This window comes from Sapajus apella, unplaced genomic scaffold (genome assembly GCF_009761245.1).
Source record: "Sapajus apella isolate SASKATOON/1434 unplaced genomic scaffold, GSC_monkey_1.0 scaffold6, whole genome shotgun sequence".
NCBI lineage: Eukaryota > Metazoa > Chordata > Mammalia > Primates > Cebidae > Sapajus > Sapajus apella.
The window spans coordinates 14,948,956-14,966,169 of record NW_022436946.1 but is presented as its reverse complement, the minus strand read 5'-3'; the positions used below and the strand labels follow the sequence as shown (position 1 = coordinate 14,966,169).

Below are 17,214 nucleotides of genomic sequence, written 5' to 3'. Positions count from 1 at the left end.
TTTTCCACGTATAATAACATCTGTCTCCTTAACAAGGGTTTGGTGAGGTGCAAATGAGATAAACCATGTGAAAGCGTTTTATAGGTATTATAAAGTACTATAATGGATGTTATTATTATTCCAATGTCCTTATTTACAACTTTCTTTCAATTCAATTGCTTTCCCAGATGCAATAAAAAAGAGGCAGCAAACCATTCTCAAGGACCCCTCATTCATTCATTCATTCTCATTGTTCACAGATCTTTACTGATCTCCTAGTAGAGGCAGAGTAAATGTGCTAGTCAAAAGAGGACCATACGAAGATGTACTATCTCAGCCAGGTGCAGTGGGTCATGCCTATAATCCCACACTTTGGGAGGCTGAGGCAAGAGGACTGATTGAACCCGGGAGTTGAAGGCTGCAGTGAGCTATGATCATGCCACTACACTCCAGCCTGAGCAACAGAGTGAGACTTTATCTAAAAAAAAAAAAAAAAAAAAAAAAAAAAGATACAGTACTTGTACCCTCAAAACAGTTCATATTATCCTTTTCTTCCTTCTCACCTTTTACCTTAAGCCATCCTGTTTATCAACTGAACATTTTATGTGTCTGCGCACGAGACAGGATGGGGTGGGGAAAGAAGCTGAGTAGGTGACACCGAAGGGGACTCATCTATATGATCAGCCCTGTTGCACCATGTGAACCACAAGGACTTTATTTATAGGGTGGTGAATCTTCTAGAGATGAAAAGTCTCAGCCCCAGAAAGCAATGCCAAATTATGAAAAATCTGGAGGAAGAAGAAAACCACCAAAGGGTATTCTTTATAAAAAAAAAAAAAGAAGAAAGAAAAAAAAGTATACCTACTGAAGACTCTGACCACATATCATTATGACTCATAGTAAAATGGGCCTTGGTGATTCACTGCTACTTATTTTTTTTAAGCATGATAATTATCTTTACTGCTTAAATTAAGCTTTTCTTATTTCCAAAAACAATTTTTTAAAACCCTTGAGGCTTTGTTGGATTTTTATTCCATTGTTTAAAGTAAATAAGATTAAATACCCTGAGCCTTTCAAGTCTAACATGTGATTTGGTTACATTTTTGCAATACAGGATGTCTTTTGAGTTTCCATTCTAGATCACTTTTTGAAAGAATAAGATTTTTTAAATTTCTCATCAGCTGTAAAGTTGAATTTTAAAAGATATTGCTAAACAGTGCCATGTCAATGTTTTTCCAACACTGAGCCCATGAAGATAAGCAAAGGAAGAGAGAGAAGTAGAAGTAGGGAGGAAAAAGTCTTTGAGATATTTTCACTGCCTTTACTTAAAAGAGTATTAACTGATTTCAAAACCAATATCAATTTTACAGTAAATGAGTTTTGACATGTGCATGATTATGGTTACATTTTCAGTGAAAATGGCCTCGCCTGGGGCTGAGAATCTCCTGAGATCCTAACCACTTCAGCTATTCTCACTACTATACTTGTTCTTTAATGAGTGAATTCATCTGATAGGTAGATTGGATGCAACTTAACTCTCCATTAAAAATTGGGTTTATGTTTTAAAATCCTAACAATTTCTGAATAAGGAAATAATGTAATATACTCTAAAGAATAGCAAAAGCATAACCTCCAAACACCAGGTTGCTTCACTAGCGCGGTCCTTGCTCTTTTGTAACTCCAGGCTTCTAGCCTAGTACTTGGCATACACAGTTTGCTGTTCAATGTGCTACTTTTAAATTACAATGAAGTCATATAAACAGGAGTGAAATTAAGAGATTAAGTATGTGTTTGTGCATATATACTTTAACAATCTCATCTGATTTGGCAGAAAATTGTACTTTGCCAAGAATTTCATTATTTAATTAATTAGCATTGCTGCTAATTTATACCATGTGCTTAACCAAGTGACTTACCCCTCTTTTTTTAATATTTGTTTAATAACTCTCTGTTTTATTTATGAAAAAATAAATAAAACTGTCTTTTCTGACTTTATACATGTCTGAATATATTCTTTGTACTTGCTAACTTAGACAGGGATACTTAATCAGAACATTGTATGATGTTACAAAATCATTGAAAGGCTTTGTTCCTGCATATTAAAGTGCTAAAACAATAACTACTCAGAATTCTGTAAAATTTTAGTAAAACATCTATTTACATCATCTTGCTTGTCTGGATCATACTTAAAAGAAACAGTGTCTTACACACTGAGGATGCTATTGTGTTGTTAAAAGTTAATTCTAGATTTGACCCTAATTCTGATTTTAGTCCTTTTTTTTCCTCTTCAATCTCTGTGCTTACAGAAAGCTACTGAATAGGCAATTAAATGATCTACTACTACTAATATATATGGATATATGTATTTTATATAAAATGCTTTCAAATGTCTTCTATCATTTAACCTAACCAATGAACCAGTGAGTTTAGAAATATTACTGATTGTATTTTTCAGATAATGTAACCAAGCAGAGGACCAGGTAATAAAAGGCATAAATTAGTTTAATATATACACAGGGTCATTGTTCAAGAGAAATGCAGTTAAAAGAAATTATACGTGTATAAATTTTGAAGTAGACTAGTAGTTCTATAAGTGAATGATATCAACATTATCTAATTAGCCACTAGATTGGTTATATGTTTATATGTTGTTTCATTAGTACATATCAGCACTTAAGAATGCCAAATATTAGTCTAAACACAGTACATATAATTCTTTCAATCCTTCTAGTAAGTTTTGAGATGGGTGTTATTCTTTTCTCCATTTTACAGATAAGGAAGCTGGGACACAGTGAAGTTAAAGCCAAGGTCCACACAGCTATGTGTGAAGCACCTAGAATTCACTCCCAGAATTCTGGATTTTAAGCTTCTTTTATCTTTGAGATGGAGTCTCACCCTGTCGTCCAGGCTGGAGTGCAATGGCGCAGTCTTGGCTCACTGCAACCTCTGCCTCTCGGGCTCAAGTGATTCTCCTGCTTCAACCTCCCAAGTAGCTGGGATTATAGGCATGCACCACTATGCCCAGCTAATTTTTTGTATCTTTAGTAGAGGTGGGGTTTTACCATGTTGGCTGGGCTGATCTCAAACCCCTGACCTTGTGATCCGCCAGCCTCGACCTCCCAAAGTGCTGGGATTACCGGCGTGAGCCACCGCGCCCAGCCTGGATTTTAAGCTTCTAAAGAGTGGACTATTTTCAACAATGGTGTATCTTGCCATAACTAACATAGTACATTGTATTAGAGGCATTTATTAATTATTTACTGAATAGAATTATGGCAGCAGAGGAACATTTTTTGTCAGAATAGTGAGCCTTTCTTTGTGAGCCACACCATGAGACCAGTGCCTCCAAAGTAAACCAAAGCCACTGCCTCTAATTGATGTTTCCTGGGGCAATCAGAGCTTTAGCGAACTAAACACACTGAAAATGTCATCACACCTTGCTCCGCAACTTAGAAGCTGGGTAATCTTGAGTTAGTCGACAAGCTCTCCGAAGCCCATTTTCTTTATCAGTAAAATAGGGATATTAAATAGCCTGAGAAAGAAGTTGTGAGGATTCAGGATAATATAATAAAGCACTGCAGAAAGTAATATACGGTAATGACATGATTAATAATAATAATGCCTGCGATTTTTTTTATGGTGATTATTCTCATTAGCTCCAAGGCACACCTCTAACTGCTGGAACAAATGGAACAACAACCTAGGTCTCCAGATTTCTAATCTAGCCTGTCCAGACACTTACTGTTATTATTCTCCTCTATGGTAACTGGAGCAAATTGAATAACTTCTATATTCATCTAGTAGTACCATCATATTTTCAATGCATATCGTTTTTAAGTTCTGCTTTTAGGCTCGGTTGTGAAAATAATTTTATAATGTTGCAGAAGAACAAAGCAATTTGGTTTTCCTGATTAAAGAACTCTACTGACACAACATCAGGATTAAATTCACTCTGGACAGCAGATGTTATTATATCAAAACCACAAAATGTTATCAGGGCGGTTCCCTCAGAAGACACTTACTGGCAAAAACTTCTGGTATTTACTATTGAAAAAATGTACATTTTTCTCTTATAAGAGTTTATGGTAGAAAATACAAAGAAAAAAAGAGTAAAATAAAAGTGTCCAGAAATGCCATCACTGAGAAAAGCATAAGCCTGGGGTGGGCAGAGAAATAATGGAATTATATCATCAATTATATGCAATATTTATAATTTGTGTTCTGGTTCTACAATATACATTTTTCATGTCATTAAATATTCTGTACAACATCTTAAAAAGCTGTGTAGAATTCTATTGTATAGATATACAATAATGTAATTAACTGAACATGTGGTTGTTTACAGTTTTTTTACTGTTTAAGCAACCCTGCTTGACTATTTCTGTGTACAGATACTAGGTAAAATCTTAGGATAAATTCTGAAAGTAGAATCACTTGAACAGATATTTTTAATGCTTGCCAAAGTGCTTCTGGCAGCGAATTAACCTTGCAACAATAAATATTATTTCTAAAAATAATCTTAGTCCATTTGTTGTTCTTCTTTAAATGGTATCTTGCCAGGTTTTCAAAACTGTTATTTCTTTGGTTACTAGTGATATTCAAATTTTAAAATATATTTATCTTTCATTTTATCTTCTTTTGTAAAATGCCTATTTATATACTTCATTTTTCTTTTTTTTAAGAGACAGCGTTTCACCATGTTGGCCAGGCTGGTCTCGAACTCCTGACTTCAGGTCATCCACCCACCTCAGCCTCCCAAAGTGCTAGGATTACAGGCATGAACCACTGCACCCGGCTACGTCATTATTTTTATATTGGGCATTTTCCATTACAGGTATTGATCAACTTACCACCTATGCAACTTACAACCATTCGACTTTACAACCACAATCGCTAGCCACGACTGCTCTGCGTCTGGCAGCGCAAACGTTGCCCAGCTGGGCTTACGACAGTGCGGACCAGCTTCCGGCAGCACTACCATCTCCGCGTGCACCATTTCAACTGTTATCCCAGACTCGGTACAGCAATTTGTGTTTTGTGTCTTGGATATTTTTCATCAAACCCCTCCCAATAAACTTCTTATACATTACGAAGCAATGGACCCAAACATCGAATGATTTGCAAGGACTGAATGGATGGCGCACGATGTGTTTCATCCATATCGTGAAATTTATGAAGAAAAAAGAAACATACAATTCAGACAAAGCTCACCATGTTTATGAAAAAACCAACTCCGGTAACCCCAACTGCTGCCTCAGATGACGACATCAACTATCCGCAGCCAAGCACCAGCGGCCAATAAAATGTTTCGTACATGTTTATATATTTTGATATGTTTTGCAATTGGGAAAATGTTTCCTATGGTATTTTTTACACCTGTATTTTGTATGCACCTGTATTTTGTAATTTTGTATGTTTTGCAAATATTAAACCAGTTGTACTGGTAATGCAGTGTTTTACTTAAACCTGACGAATGGAAAAATAAGAAACAAAATGGTGTAGAGATGACACAAATGGCATAAAATGAACAAAGAAAATTATGATATATAACAATAATGAAAGAAAATTATGATAAAATATGACTTGAAGATTTTTATAACATCATTTCACAGTACTGTACATATAGCCTACTCAACTTACGACCAAATCGTGTTACGACCGGTCTGTCGGAGCCCATCATGGTCGTAAGTCGAGCACTAGCTGTATTCATTTCTGTGGACTTGTTATGTGGTACTCCTTTGTTGTATATGTAGCAATATTTTTATCAGTCTTTTCTCTTTTTATTTTTTATTTATTTTTATTTGTTTTGAGGGTTTTTTTGGAGACAGTCTTGCTCTGTCACCTAGACTGACCTGCAGTGGCACAGTCTTGACTCACTGCAACGTCCACCTCCCAGGTTCAAGCAATTCTTGTGCCTCAGCCTCCTGCGTAGCTGAGATTATGGGTGCATACCACCACACCTGGCTAATGTTTTATATTTTAGTAAACACAGGGTTTAACCATGTTGCTCAGGCTGGTCTCGAACTCCTGAGCTCAGATGATCCACCTTGCCTCAGCCTCCCAAAGTGCTAGGATTACAGGCGTGAGCTACTACGCCCAGTACGATTTTTAACTTTTCGTGTCTTAACAGAAAACAACTCTCAAGGTTTTACGTTTTATGTGAGTTAATCTGCTACCTTTGGCATCAAACTTAGAAATTCTCACTCTACCTAAATATTGTAAAAAATGTTAGTAATTATTCTCTGGTACTTAAAGGTTTTAGTTTTGTTTTTGTTTTTGTTTTTTTTTAATGGAACCCTTCACGAATTTGCATGTCATCCTTGCACAGGGGCCATGCTAATCTTCTCTGTAGCGTTCCAGTTTTAGTACGTGTGCTGCCAAAGCAAGCACAAGCTTTTAGTTTTAACATTTGAGAACGTGATGTCGCTGGAATCTGTTTTGCGGCATTGTTTGAGTTAGAGAGACACCTGTATAGGATGTATATATATAATATATTTTCTATTTTGCCCCTCAAATGATTAGCCTTTTATCAAAGCGCCATTTGTCGAATAACTCTCCTTTCCCCTTTGATTAGAAATGCCGTTTTGTCCACATACCTCTTCCTTCTTTTTAGTTGTGTCTGTTTATGGGCCTTTTGTGCTATTGCTCTGCTCATTCTTGTACCAGTTTCACAGTGTTTAAATTATGAGGGCTTTATATTCCTTTCTAAAAATTCAGAGAACAAATGTCTCCCATTGATTTTCATTTTCTTAGCAAGTTTTCACTCAGTTTTTCTTCCAAGTAAATTTAACAGTCATTTTGACATACACTTTTACAGCTAAAATCCACTATTTGTCCATTAGTGACCTAAATAGAGATTGTTCTTCCACAAGATGCTTAAAATTGCAATCATTGTGACTGGTAGAAGGAAACAAGTTTGTAAATTACAGAATATGATACTAGAGCGAGCCGGGGAATATTTTCTTCATTTCTTTAATTCTAGGATAGAGATATTTAGATGAAAAGGGACTTGAAAACAAGGCATTGGATTCATTCCTTGTTAGTCATACAGTTTCATTAATTTTCCCCCATAATACTTCTGAAAGTGTGACTTATGAATTCAGTCCCAAAATCATGCTGTATTTAAAATAGTGCAGTTTGTGAATCAAGAATAATTTTTTTAATTCAAAAATCATGAAACAGACATACAAGTTATGTCCAGATAACATTTAAGGTGCTGCTAATGTTCCTTCCCTGACAGCAAGGCCATTCTTTTCAGAACTTGGCATTCTCTTTTTCACTGTGAACTGAGATTAGACTGTCCCTTGGTATATACTGCTTTTATTGTTGAGGGGTGTGTGTGTGTGTGTGTGTGTGTGTGTGTGTGTGTGTGTGTGTGTTTGGTGTTATATGTATCCAATCTCTCAAGGGCAAATTGCAAACACCCTACCAGCCTAGCATCCACTCGGAGACACTAAATCATCAACATATGTCCTTAAAGGGTCATTTCTAATCCTATGATTCTATGTTTTTGCTTTGTTTCCTCCAAGATTATGCTACCTCCTTTTTTTTTTTAGAAATGGAGTCTCCCTCCATCACCCAGGCTGGAGGGCAGTGGCATGATCTCAACTCACTGCAACCTCTGCCTCCCAAGTTCGAGCAATTCTCCTGCCTCAGCCTCCCAAGTAGCTGGGATTACAGGTGTGCACCACCACGCCTGGCTAATTTTTGTGTTTTTAGTACAGACAGGGTTTTACCATATTGGCCAGGCTGGTCTTGAACCCCTGACCTCAAGTGATCTGCCTGCATTGGCCTCCCAAAGTGCTAGAATTACAGGCATGAGCCACCATGTCCAGCCTATGCTACCTATTTAACTGTAGTCATAATTTCATTGTAGTCCGGCATTGGTCTTTAATTATTGCAACACTTGTTCAACTTAAAATATCAAAACTTTTATAATTAATCAACACTGATTGAATCATGTTGGCATAGGTCATCTAGGAATCTTTACTGTGGAGATTTTTTTTAAAAAAGACTTCTGGGGGAAAATTTGTGGAATAAAGCAGGATCACAGAATCTCCCTTCCAAACCACAAAACTAGGCAGTGTGGATAAATTTGGACTATAAAATTAGATTAAGTGGTGAATAGGAGGGAAAAAAGGATTTTAATGGGGCACAGAGTGGCATTGTACAGCTTTTAATTCTTTCCAGACATAAACGGAGAAGAGTAAAAAAGGTGAGCTAAAATTTTTGTAGCATGTGCTAAGTAAGGGTGTCTCTCTCTCTCTCTTTTTTTTTTTTTTGAAAAAGAGTCTTGCTCTGTCACCCAGGCTGGAGTGCAGTGGTGCGATCTCAGCTCTCTGCAACCTCTGCCTCCAGCGTTTAAGTGATTCTCCTGCCTCAGCCTCCTGAGTAGCTGGAATTACAGGCGCCCACCACCATGCCCGGCTAATTTTATATTTTGGCCAGGCTGGTCTCAAACTCCTGACCTCAGGTGATCCACTCACCTTGGCCTCCCAAAGTGCTGGAATTACAGACATGAGTCACCACGCCTGGGCAAGGGTGACTCTTGATAGTGGTGGGAAAAGTCACGAAAAATTCCTCAAGAGTAGCAGCTTCTAAAATTAGAACCTAGGATGAGGCAACAGTTGAGGACTTGCCATCTCACAGAGTACCAGGCTGTCTCACTGTGTAAGCCCGTGGATGGGATCTACTTCTGGCTGACTAGGGGAGGCCACAGGACAGGACATCCCCAAAGGACTCTGAAGAACAAGATTTCTCAGCCAGGACTGCACCAGCCCAGATTAAGCTAACTCTTTTTTTCTTCCTTCATCTCCTTGTCACTACATCACAGAAAAGTGGATTGAAAGAATGAAACAATCCTCAAACATTAGCTCATATGGGAAAGAACAAATATGTCTCAGAAGTAAGTTAAAATAGAGTTACGGAGAACGTGCCACACCATATTGTAGAAGGCAGAATGTTCGAACTAAGCTGTAATTCAATTTCCAGTTAAATTCAACATAAACAAGAGAAAAGACTAAATTTACCATTTTAACCTTTTCTGTTTTTGTTTTTGAGACCGAGTCTTGCTCTGTCGCAAGGTTGGAGTACAGTGGCACAATCTCGACTCACTGCAACCTCCACCTCCACCTTCTGGGTGCAAGTGATTCTCCTGCCTCAGCCTCCCAAGTAGCTGGGACTACAAGTGCAGGCCACCATACCTGGCTAATTTTTATATTTTTAGTAGAGACAGAGTTTCACCTTGTTGGCCAGGATGGTCTCAATTAAGTGTACAGTTCTGTAGCATTAAGTACATTCATTTTGTGCAGCTGTGGTCATTATCCATCTCAGAATTTTTTTTTTTGCCTCAATTTTTAAGAACACAACTGTGACAATCTCAGAAATTTTCATCAGTTTCCCAAAATGAAACTCTATCCATTAAACAATAACTCCCCAGTTTCTCCTCCTGCAGCCCTTACTGACCCCTATTCTTTTTGTCTTCATTGATTTGACTGTTCCAGATCCCTCATATAAATGGAATAATTCACTATTTGTCCTTTTGCATCTGGCTTATTTCACTTAGCACAATGTTTTCAAGGTTCATCCATGTCGTAGCATGTATCAATTTTATTTCTTTTTACAATGGAATAATTTTTCACTGTGTGTATATACCACATGCTGTTTATCCACATGTTCATCCGTCAATGAACATTTGGGTTATTTCTACCTTTTGATTACTCTGAATATTGGTATACTGTACAAATATCTGTTCTAGTTCCTGCTTTCAATTCTTTTGGATATAGATCTAAAAGTGGAATTGCTGGATCATATGATAATTCTATATTTAATTTTTTTGAGAAATTGTCACACCATTTTCCCAAAGCAGCTATACAATTTTTCATTTCCTTCAGCAATGCACAGGGGTTCAAATCCTCCACTTCTTCTCCAGCACTTTAAAAAATATGCAATGACCATTCTAATAGGTGTGACTTAATATCCCATTGTGGTTTTGATTTGCATTTTTCTGGTGATTAGTGGTATTGCCTGTTTTCATATGTTTATTGTCCTTTGTGTATCTTCTTTTTAGAAATATCTATTCAAGTCCTTTGCCTATTTTTAAATCGAGTTGGTTTTGTTGTTGTTGTTGAGTTGTAGTTTTTTTTTTTTTTTTTTTTTTGAGATGGAGTCTCACTCTGTCACCAGGCTGGAGTGCAGTGTCATGATCTCGGTTGGTTCACTGCAACCTCTGCCTCCTGGGTTTAAGCGATTCTCCTGCCTCAGCCTCCCACGTAGCTGGGATTACAGATGTCCACCACCACATCCAGCTAATTTTTGTATTTTTAGTAGAGACAGGGTTTCACCATGTTGGCCAGGATGGCCTTGATCTCCTGATCTCATGATCCGCCCGCCTTCGCCTCCCAAAGTGCTGGGATTACAGGAAGTGAGCCACCACACCTGTAAATATAAAGTTGTAGTTCTTTATATATTCTGCGTGTTAATCCCTTCTATATGATTTGCAAATGTTTCCTGCATTATGTGGGTTGCCTTTTCACTCTGATTGTATTCATTGATGCACAAAATCTTTCAATCTTGATGAAATCCAATGTATCTATTTTTTCTTTTTTAGGCTGTACTTTTAGTGTCTCATATCTTAAAATCACTGCCAAATTCAATATGACGTTTTTCCACCTATGTGTTCATCTAAGAATTTTATAGTTTTAGCTCTTGTGTTTAGATTTTTGATCCATTTTGAGTTAATTTTTGTATATGATGTAAGGGGAGGATCCCACTTCATTCTACTGCATCTAAAGTAATAACTTTTAAATAAATATAATCATCTAGCAGTTTAGCCTCTGACATTGAAGTCTTACCCAGGAGAAAAGTCACTGAGGACGTAAGTGCCCAGATGTACCATCATGACAGTGACCCAGAGCAGCCGAGGGGCTGGTCTTCCCATGGCTCCCCCTCATCACTTCCTGAAACCTGCTGTAGACTGCTGTAAGAGCTGCTCTCTCTCTTTCTCTTTTTTTTTTTTTTTAAACAACTAGAGGCACCTGTTCTTTGAAGTGGGTGTCAGCTGCAGATGTAACACCCATTGTCACATGACATCTGTTTTTAGTTGGTGAAAAATGCTGCAATGCTTTACTTATTTGCCTCCCTGCTTAGAAATCCACAAGCTTCAAAATTTCCCACAAGGGATCATTAATTTTTTTCTCAAATACTTTTTTTTTAATATCAGATGTCTTTTTGGGATTTACATGTACTATTTTCAATCACCTCTATTTTAAGTGGAAATAAGTAGAATGGCATATTTTAAAATAGTATTTTATATGCCATTGTTTCAGACAGAAACATCAAAAATTCTTGGCAGCCTCTCAATTATAAAGCCAGACAAATGATCAATTAAAAAACCTCCAGCATTTAATAGGGCACATACTATTAAAACAGAACATTACAGGTCTACTTTGAAGACAAATATGGCTTTTTGGCTAGTATTCCATCAGTGTTTTTCTGTTTTGTTTTGTTTATTTGAGATGGAGTTTCACTCTTGTTGGCCACGCTGGAGTGCAGTGGTGCCATCTCAGCTCACTGCAACCTCTGACTCCCGAGTTGAAGCAATTCTCCTGCCTCAGCATCCTGAGTAGTTAGGGTTACAGGCACGTGCCATCACCGCTGTCTAATTTTCGTACTTTTAGGAGAAACGGGGGTTTCACCATGTTGGCCATGCTGGTCTTGAGCTCCTAACCTTGGGTTATCCGCCCGCCTTGGCCTCCCAAAGTGCAAGGATTACAGGCATGAACCACCATGCCCTGCCATTCATCCGTGTTTTTCTAGTTAGCACCAACTGTATTTTTTTCTCTGAACAAAACAAACTATAAACGATATAGTTTATACGTGTATATGCACACACATATATACACATAAATATCACATCTATCCAAAATGTTTTCATATTTGTCCTAAGTAATTAGTATCATGAAATATTACTAGGTAACTTATTTTTGTTACCAATATGGCTATATCTGAGACTGGAACAAAAGTAGGCTGTGGGAAGACCGTGAGAATGCCTTAGTGAGCCTGCTCCTTAAGACTTGTTTCTCTCATTCTAAATCCTTAAAATTCTTCTTCCTGAACTATAGTTCTTGATTCTTCCTAAACTGCAGTGAGAAACTATGGAATGAACTTAGTCTTGCTTACATAGTCTGTGAGGCCCAGTACAAAATGAAAATGCAGGACCCCTGGTTCAAAAATTATTAAGAATTTCAAGATGGCAACAGCAGAGCATTAAGGCAAACACAGGGTGATTCTGAGCATGCAATCTGTGCAGCTGCACAGTTTCACACCCATGAAGTCGACATTTGTGTGCTTGTTTCTGTGTTCAGCCATTTCTACGACTCAACTGCAGATATGGTTCCCAAATGCTGCCCAAGGACTCATTTTCATTTTCACCTTAATGTAACCATTTTCTTTTCTTTCTTTCTTTTTTTTTTTTAGCATCATACTGGAAGTCTTATTCATGCAACCAACGTGTCTCCTCCTGATTGGTGATGGCTTCTTCTCCTTGCTGCTCAGTCAACTTTCCACCACCTGTGAAACCATGCCCTAACTGTCCCCCTCCTGCCTTTTTCTCCGCATGTATCCAAAATCTGCTATGAATATTTTATTCAGCAATAACAAATATTTATTTTCTTGGTTTGGATCACCCAAAACAGATCTTGAGATAAGAATTTGAAAGTGAATTATTGTCTTGAGAAGTAAAGGCCAGCAGAGGAGGGGGAAATGATGCAGGGAAAGAAGGCAGCCAACAAAGGTATATTGTTAAGACAACTACTGCACTTTGAGAGGCCGAGGCGAGCAAATTACCTGAGGTCAGGAGTTCAAGACCAACCTGACCAACATGGTGAAACCCTGTCTCTACTAAAAATACAAAAAAAAAAAAAATTAGTCGGGAATGGTGGCAGGGGCCTGTAATCCCAGCTACTCAGGAGGCTGAGGCAGGAGAATCGCTTGAACCCAGGAGATGAAGGTTGCAGTGAGCCAAGATGGCGCCACTGCACTCCAGCCTGGGAGACAAGAGCAAGACTCCGTCTCAAAAACAAACAAACAAAAAGAAGCTACCAAAGTCTCAGAACAACTCCCCTCCCGTCTTTTCCTTACTCACGTTCTCCTCCATTGAAGGACAAGGCAGCTGTAGTATTTATGCATCAAATGATGAGAATCATTGATTGAGGGCTGTTCTGTGGCAATGACGGTTGTAAATCCTCAAGCCTGATGGGTAGAATAGGTAGAATGGTCTTATATCTCATTTCTGGAAAGTGTCCTGGAGCTTGGAGATGCAGATACAGGCATTTTGAAGTTGGCCAGAATACACTTGAATGGTACAGTCCAAAGGACCCAGGAGGCAATGACAGCATCTGCTATGTTTGAATACCAACTTTGTCCCAGGTATCATTCTAAGCGTTGGGATATAGGCCATAAACAAAAATCCAAGCTCATGAAGTCTATATATTCTGGCTGGGGGAGACAAACGAGGAACAAACATGTAAGAAAAGATGGTAAGTACGATAAAAAAGTAAAGCTGGTTATGGGAATAGCGATGAAGGTAAGAGGGGAACCAATTTAGAAAGCGTGGCTGGGGAAAGGCTCTTTGTAAAGGGGCACTTGGGCAGAGAACTGAATAAGTGAGGGAGATAACCTAGTAAGTATCTAGGGGCAGGGAGATCCAGGCAGAGGGAAGAGTAAGTTCAAAGGCCCTCAGACAAGAGTGGCCCAGCATATTTAGAAAAGAATAAGGAGGTTAGACATTGGTGGTGGGGGGCCCGGGTGGCGGCAGGCAGGTACCCCGCGCTAGGGCTTTCCCTCGCCTCTCGCTTTCCAGCGCAGCAGACGCCCCAGAGAGGCCTGGCCCTGCAGCGGAGCCTGCACGTGACTGCAGCCCCAGCTCTCCTGCTCATTCCCACTGTGGTGAAGCAGACGGGTCGCCGGGAGCGCGCCTGTGACACCTACTCGTGGCTGCTGCGGGAGCGCATCGTGTGCGTCATGGGCCCGATAGATGACAGCGTTGCCAGCCTGGTTATTGCACAGCTCCTCTTCCTGCAATCCGAGAGCAACAAGAGCCCATCCACATGTACATCAACAGCCCTGGTGGTGTGGTGACCGCGAGCCTGGCCATCTACGTCACGACGCAGTATATCCTCAACCCAATCTGCACAAGGTGCGTGGACCAGGCCTCCAGCATGGACTCCCTGTTTCTCGCCGCCGGCAGCCCCGGCATACGCCACTAGCTTCTCAACTCCGGCATCATGATTCACTAGCCCTCAGCGGGCACCTGGGGCCAAGCCACAGACATTGCCATCCAGGCAGAGGAGATCATGAAGCAAGAAACAGCTCTACAGCATCTACGCCAAGCACACCAAACAGAGCCTTCAGGTGATCGAGTCTGCCATGGAGAGGGACCGCTACATGAGCCCCATGGAGGCCCAGGAGTTCGGCATCTTAGACAAGGTTCTCGTCCACCCTCCCCAGGATGGTGAAGATGAGCCCACGCTGGTGGAGAAGGAGCCTGTAGTAGCAGCTCCATGGCAGACCCTGTCCCAGCAAGCACCTAAGAGCTGAGCCTCGTCTCCAGAATCACACGGAGGGGCCAGAGGCCGGCCAGACCCCCAGCTGGGCCCTGCTTACCCCTCGCTGCTGAACCTGGAGGGGACCCTTGAGGAACTTTGAATTTGCAAGGGTGCCCCCTACAGATGGGGCATTCCGGCTGAGACACTGTGATTTTAAATTAAATCTTTATGGTCTTTAATACAATTTAAAAAAAAAGAAAAGAATAAGGAGGCTAATGTTGCTGGCTAGATTATAGGGAGAAAGAAAGAAATGGCAGTGAGATCCTGTAGGGTTCTGTAGACCACAATAAGGTGTTGTTTTATTGTATTATGGTGTCGTATTATATTGCAAGATAGATAGAAAGAAAGTGGAGGCTTTTGAGCAGAGAAGCAATTTGATCTGTGGTGTTGCCAGTCAAAATTGGTGATTGCCATATTGTTTCTGTTCTTCACCCTAAAACACCAAAAAATAGTAAAGTAAACACATGATCACCCATCCATTCACCCATACATTGAGAAAGCATTTCAGAGTTGAGTAATTCCGGCTCCCTCCCTGCTACTGCCATCTGGGACAAGCTGCTGTGGGGTGTGGCAACTGGGAGGTAGCTCATTTGAAGAAGCACAGGCAGAATGAGAAACACAAAAGATATTGGCCAACCCAATGATCACCGCTCTTCTCTTTTTTTCTTTCCTTTTCATTTCCTTTTTTCTGAATCTCTACCTGAATGAGCTACACATAGCCCTTCACATCAGAAGGTGATACTATAGTTCTTGACAGACAGAAGATATTCGAGAAATATTAATGGACTCTTAAATTCTGTGTTAATTTATGTCAAGTAACTGATGCCGAGTTTTTTAAAAAAAGACCAGTAATGACATAAAATGCACATTAACATAAGCAGCAGAATATACACAGTTTAAATCAAACACTCATACAGGGGATTTACTTGTGCCCTGGGAGGCTAAGACCAGGCCGGGGGTCACCATGGTGAAAGTTTATTCCTCTTATGCTAAAAGGCTGAACTATTGTTCTTGTTGAAAGTGGGGGCAGGGAATCAGAAGACAGAGTTGAGATTTCCCCCTACTGCACTGAAAGGTGTCTGTAGAATGATCTATAGACACCTTTCCAATTCAATTCCTTGTTCCAGGATGAGCAAGAAGCATTTCTACCAGGAGAGTTGCATCCTGACAACCTTAGATTTTCATGGTACAGAATGGAAGAGAAGAAAAACCTGACTTCAATTTTCTCTTCCATCTATGAGAAGACAGCAGAGAAGTTTGAAGTGTGTGAACTTGAGACAAATTTTTCTCTTCTGTTCTCTGCCATCCTACTAAAAGCAAGAAAGCAGAGGAGTCATCTCTGCATCTCTTGAAAAGAGCACCCATTGTGACAGTGACAAAGGGCAGTTTTGTCCATAGCAAAGGTGGGCCTCAGGGCAGCAGTTCTGGTGAAGGGGTAAGGAGAATCCCCAGAAAGCTTCATGGTCACTCCAAGTCCAGGATGCTCGGCAGCTGCCCTGGCTGGGATCTAACAACGGAAAGCCAGCGGACCTCACCGGGCCATTCCAAGGCTGAGGTTGAAGGGAGTAAGTTGGGGAGTTGAGGGTAGAAGGAGTAGCAGTGAGGGTAGAAGGAGGCCTTGTCAGGCTACCATCCAGGATTTGCAGAGGGAGATACATTTGAGGGGCAGCACTCCCCTTAGTAGTTTGCAAAATGCAGGATTAAGAGAAAATTACCCTCTGCCTGGAATAACTAAGGAGTCCTATCTGGTTTGGTTTTGTTTTGAGATGGAGTCTCACTCTGTTACACAGGCTGGAGTGCAATGGCATGATCTCAGCTCACTGCAACCTCTGCCTCCTGGATTCAAGCGATTCTCCTGCCTTAGTTACCTGAGTAGCTGGGATTACAGGAGCCCACCACCATACTCGGCTAATTTTTATATTTTTAGGAGAGACGAGTTTTTCACCATGTTGGCCAGGCTGGTCTCAAACTCTGGGCCTTAGGCAATCCACCTACCTCAGCCTCCCAAAGTGCTGAGATTACAGGTGTGAGTCACCACGCCTCATCTTTTTTCCTCAAAATAGTGTGCATGTCACAAGAGATAAGAAAACGAGGAAATGTGGACATGACCAAACTCTTTACTTCTTTAGCATAGGAACCATGTTTTATTAAACTTGTTCTTTTACAAATCATTTTCTAAATTTCCCAAAGCATTTATTACCCTTACCCCTTAGATTTAAATTACAATATTTATCTACAAGTAAGGTTGACTTCTGGGCTACCAATTCTTTTCTCTTTTTACATCCACTTCAGTACCCGTATCACATTTTTTTCATTAGTAAAGCTTTATGTTTTCCTACATAGTAATGAAAGGTCCAGTGATTGTGGTTTTCCCCCATCATTTATTAAATATTTTTGCATAATTTCTATGTGAATTTTAAAATTATCTTACGGAGGAATTTCTGAATTAAACTTTATTAAAAACTTTGATAATACTTCAGTTACGATTGCATTAAACTTGCACATTAATTGTAGAATTAAAATTTTTTAATAATATTGAGTCTTTCCATTGAAGAACATGGCTTATCTCTACATTTTTTAAGTCTTCTTTGACAAGCTTAAGAAAAGTTTGATCTTTTTTTTTTTTTTT

The 17,214-nt window shown here is 39.6% G+C and overlaps 1 non-coding gene and 1 pseudogene across 1 annotated transcript; one reads left to right on the top strand and one right to left on the bottom strand.

Annotated features, from left to right (window-relative positions):
• The first annotated feature begins 5,124 nt into the window (after nucleotides 1-5,124).
• On the top strand, nucleotides 5,125-14,729 carry LOC116548983 (annotated as a pseudogene).
• On the bottom strand, nucleotides 6,263-6,369 carry LOC116549791. Its single transcript, XR_004268072.1, has one exon. It is a non-coding gene; the product is annotated as a U6 spliceosomal RNA (small nuclear RNA).
• Nucleotides 14,730-17,214: the final 2,485 nt, after the last annotated feature.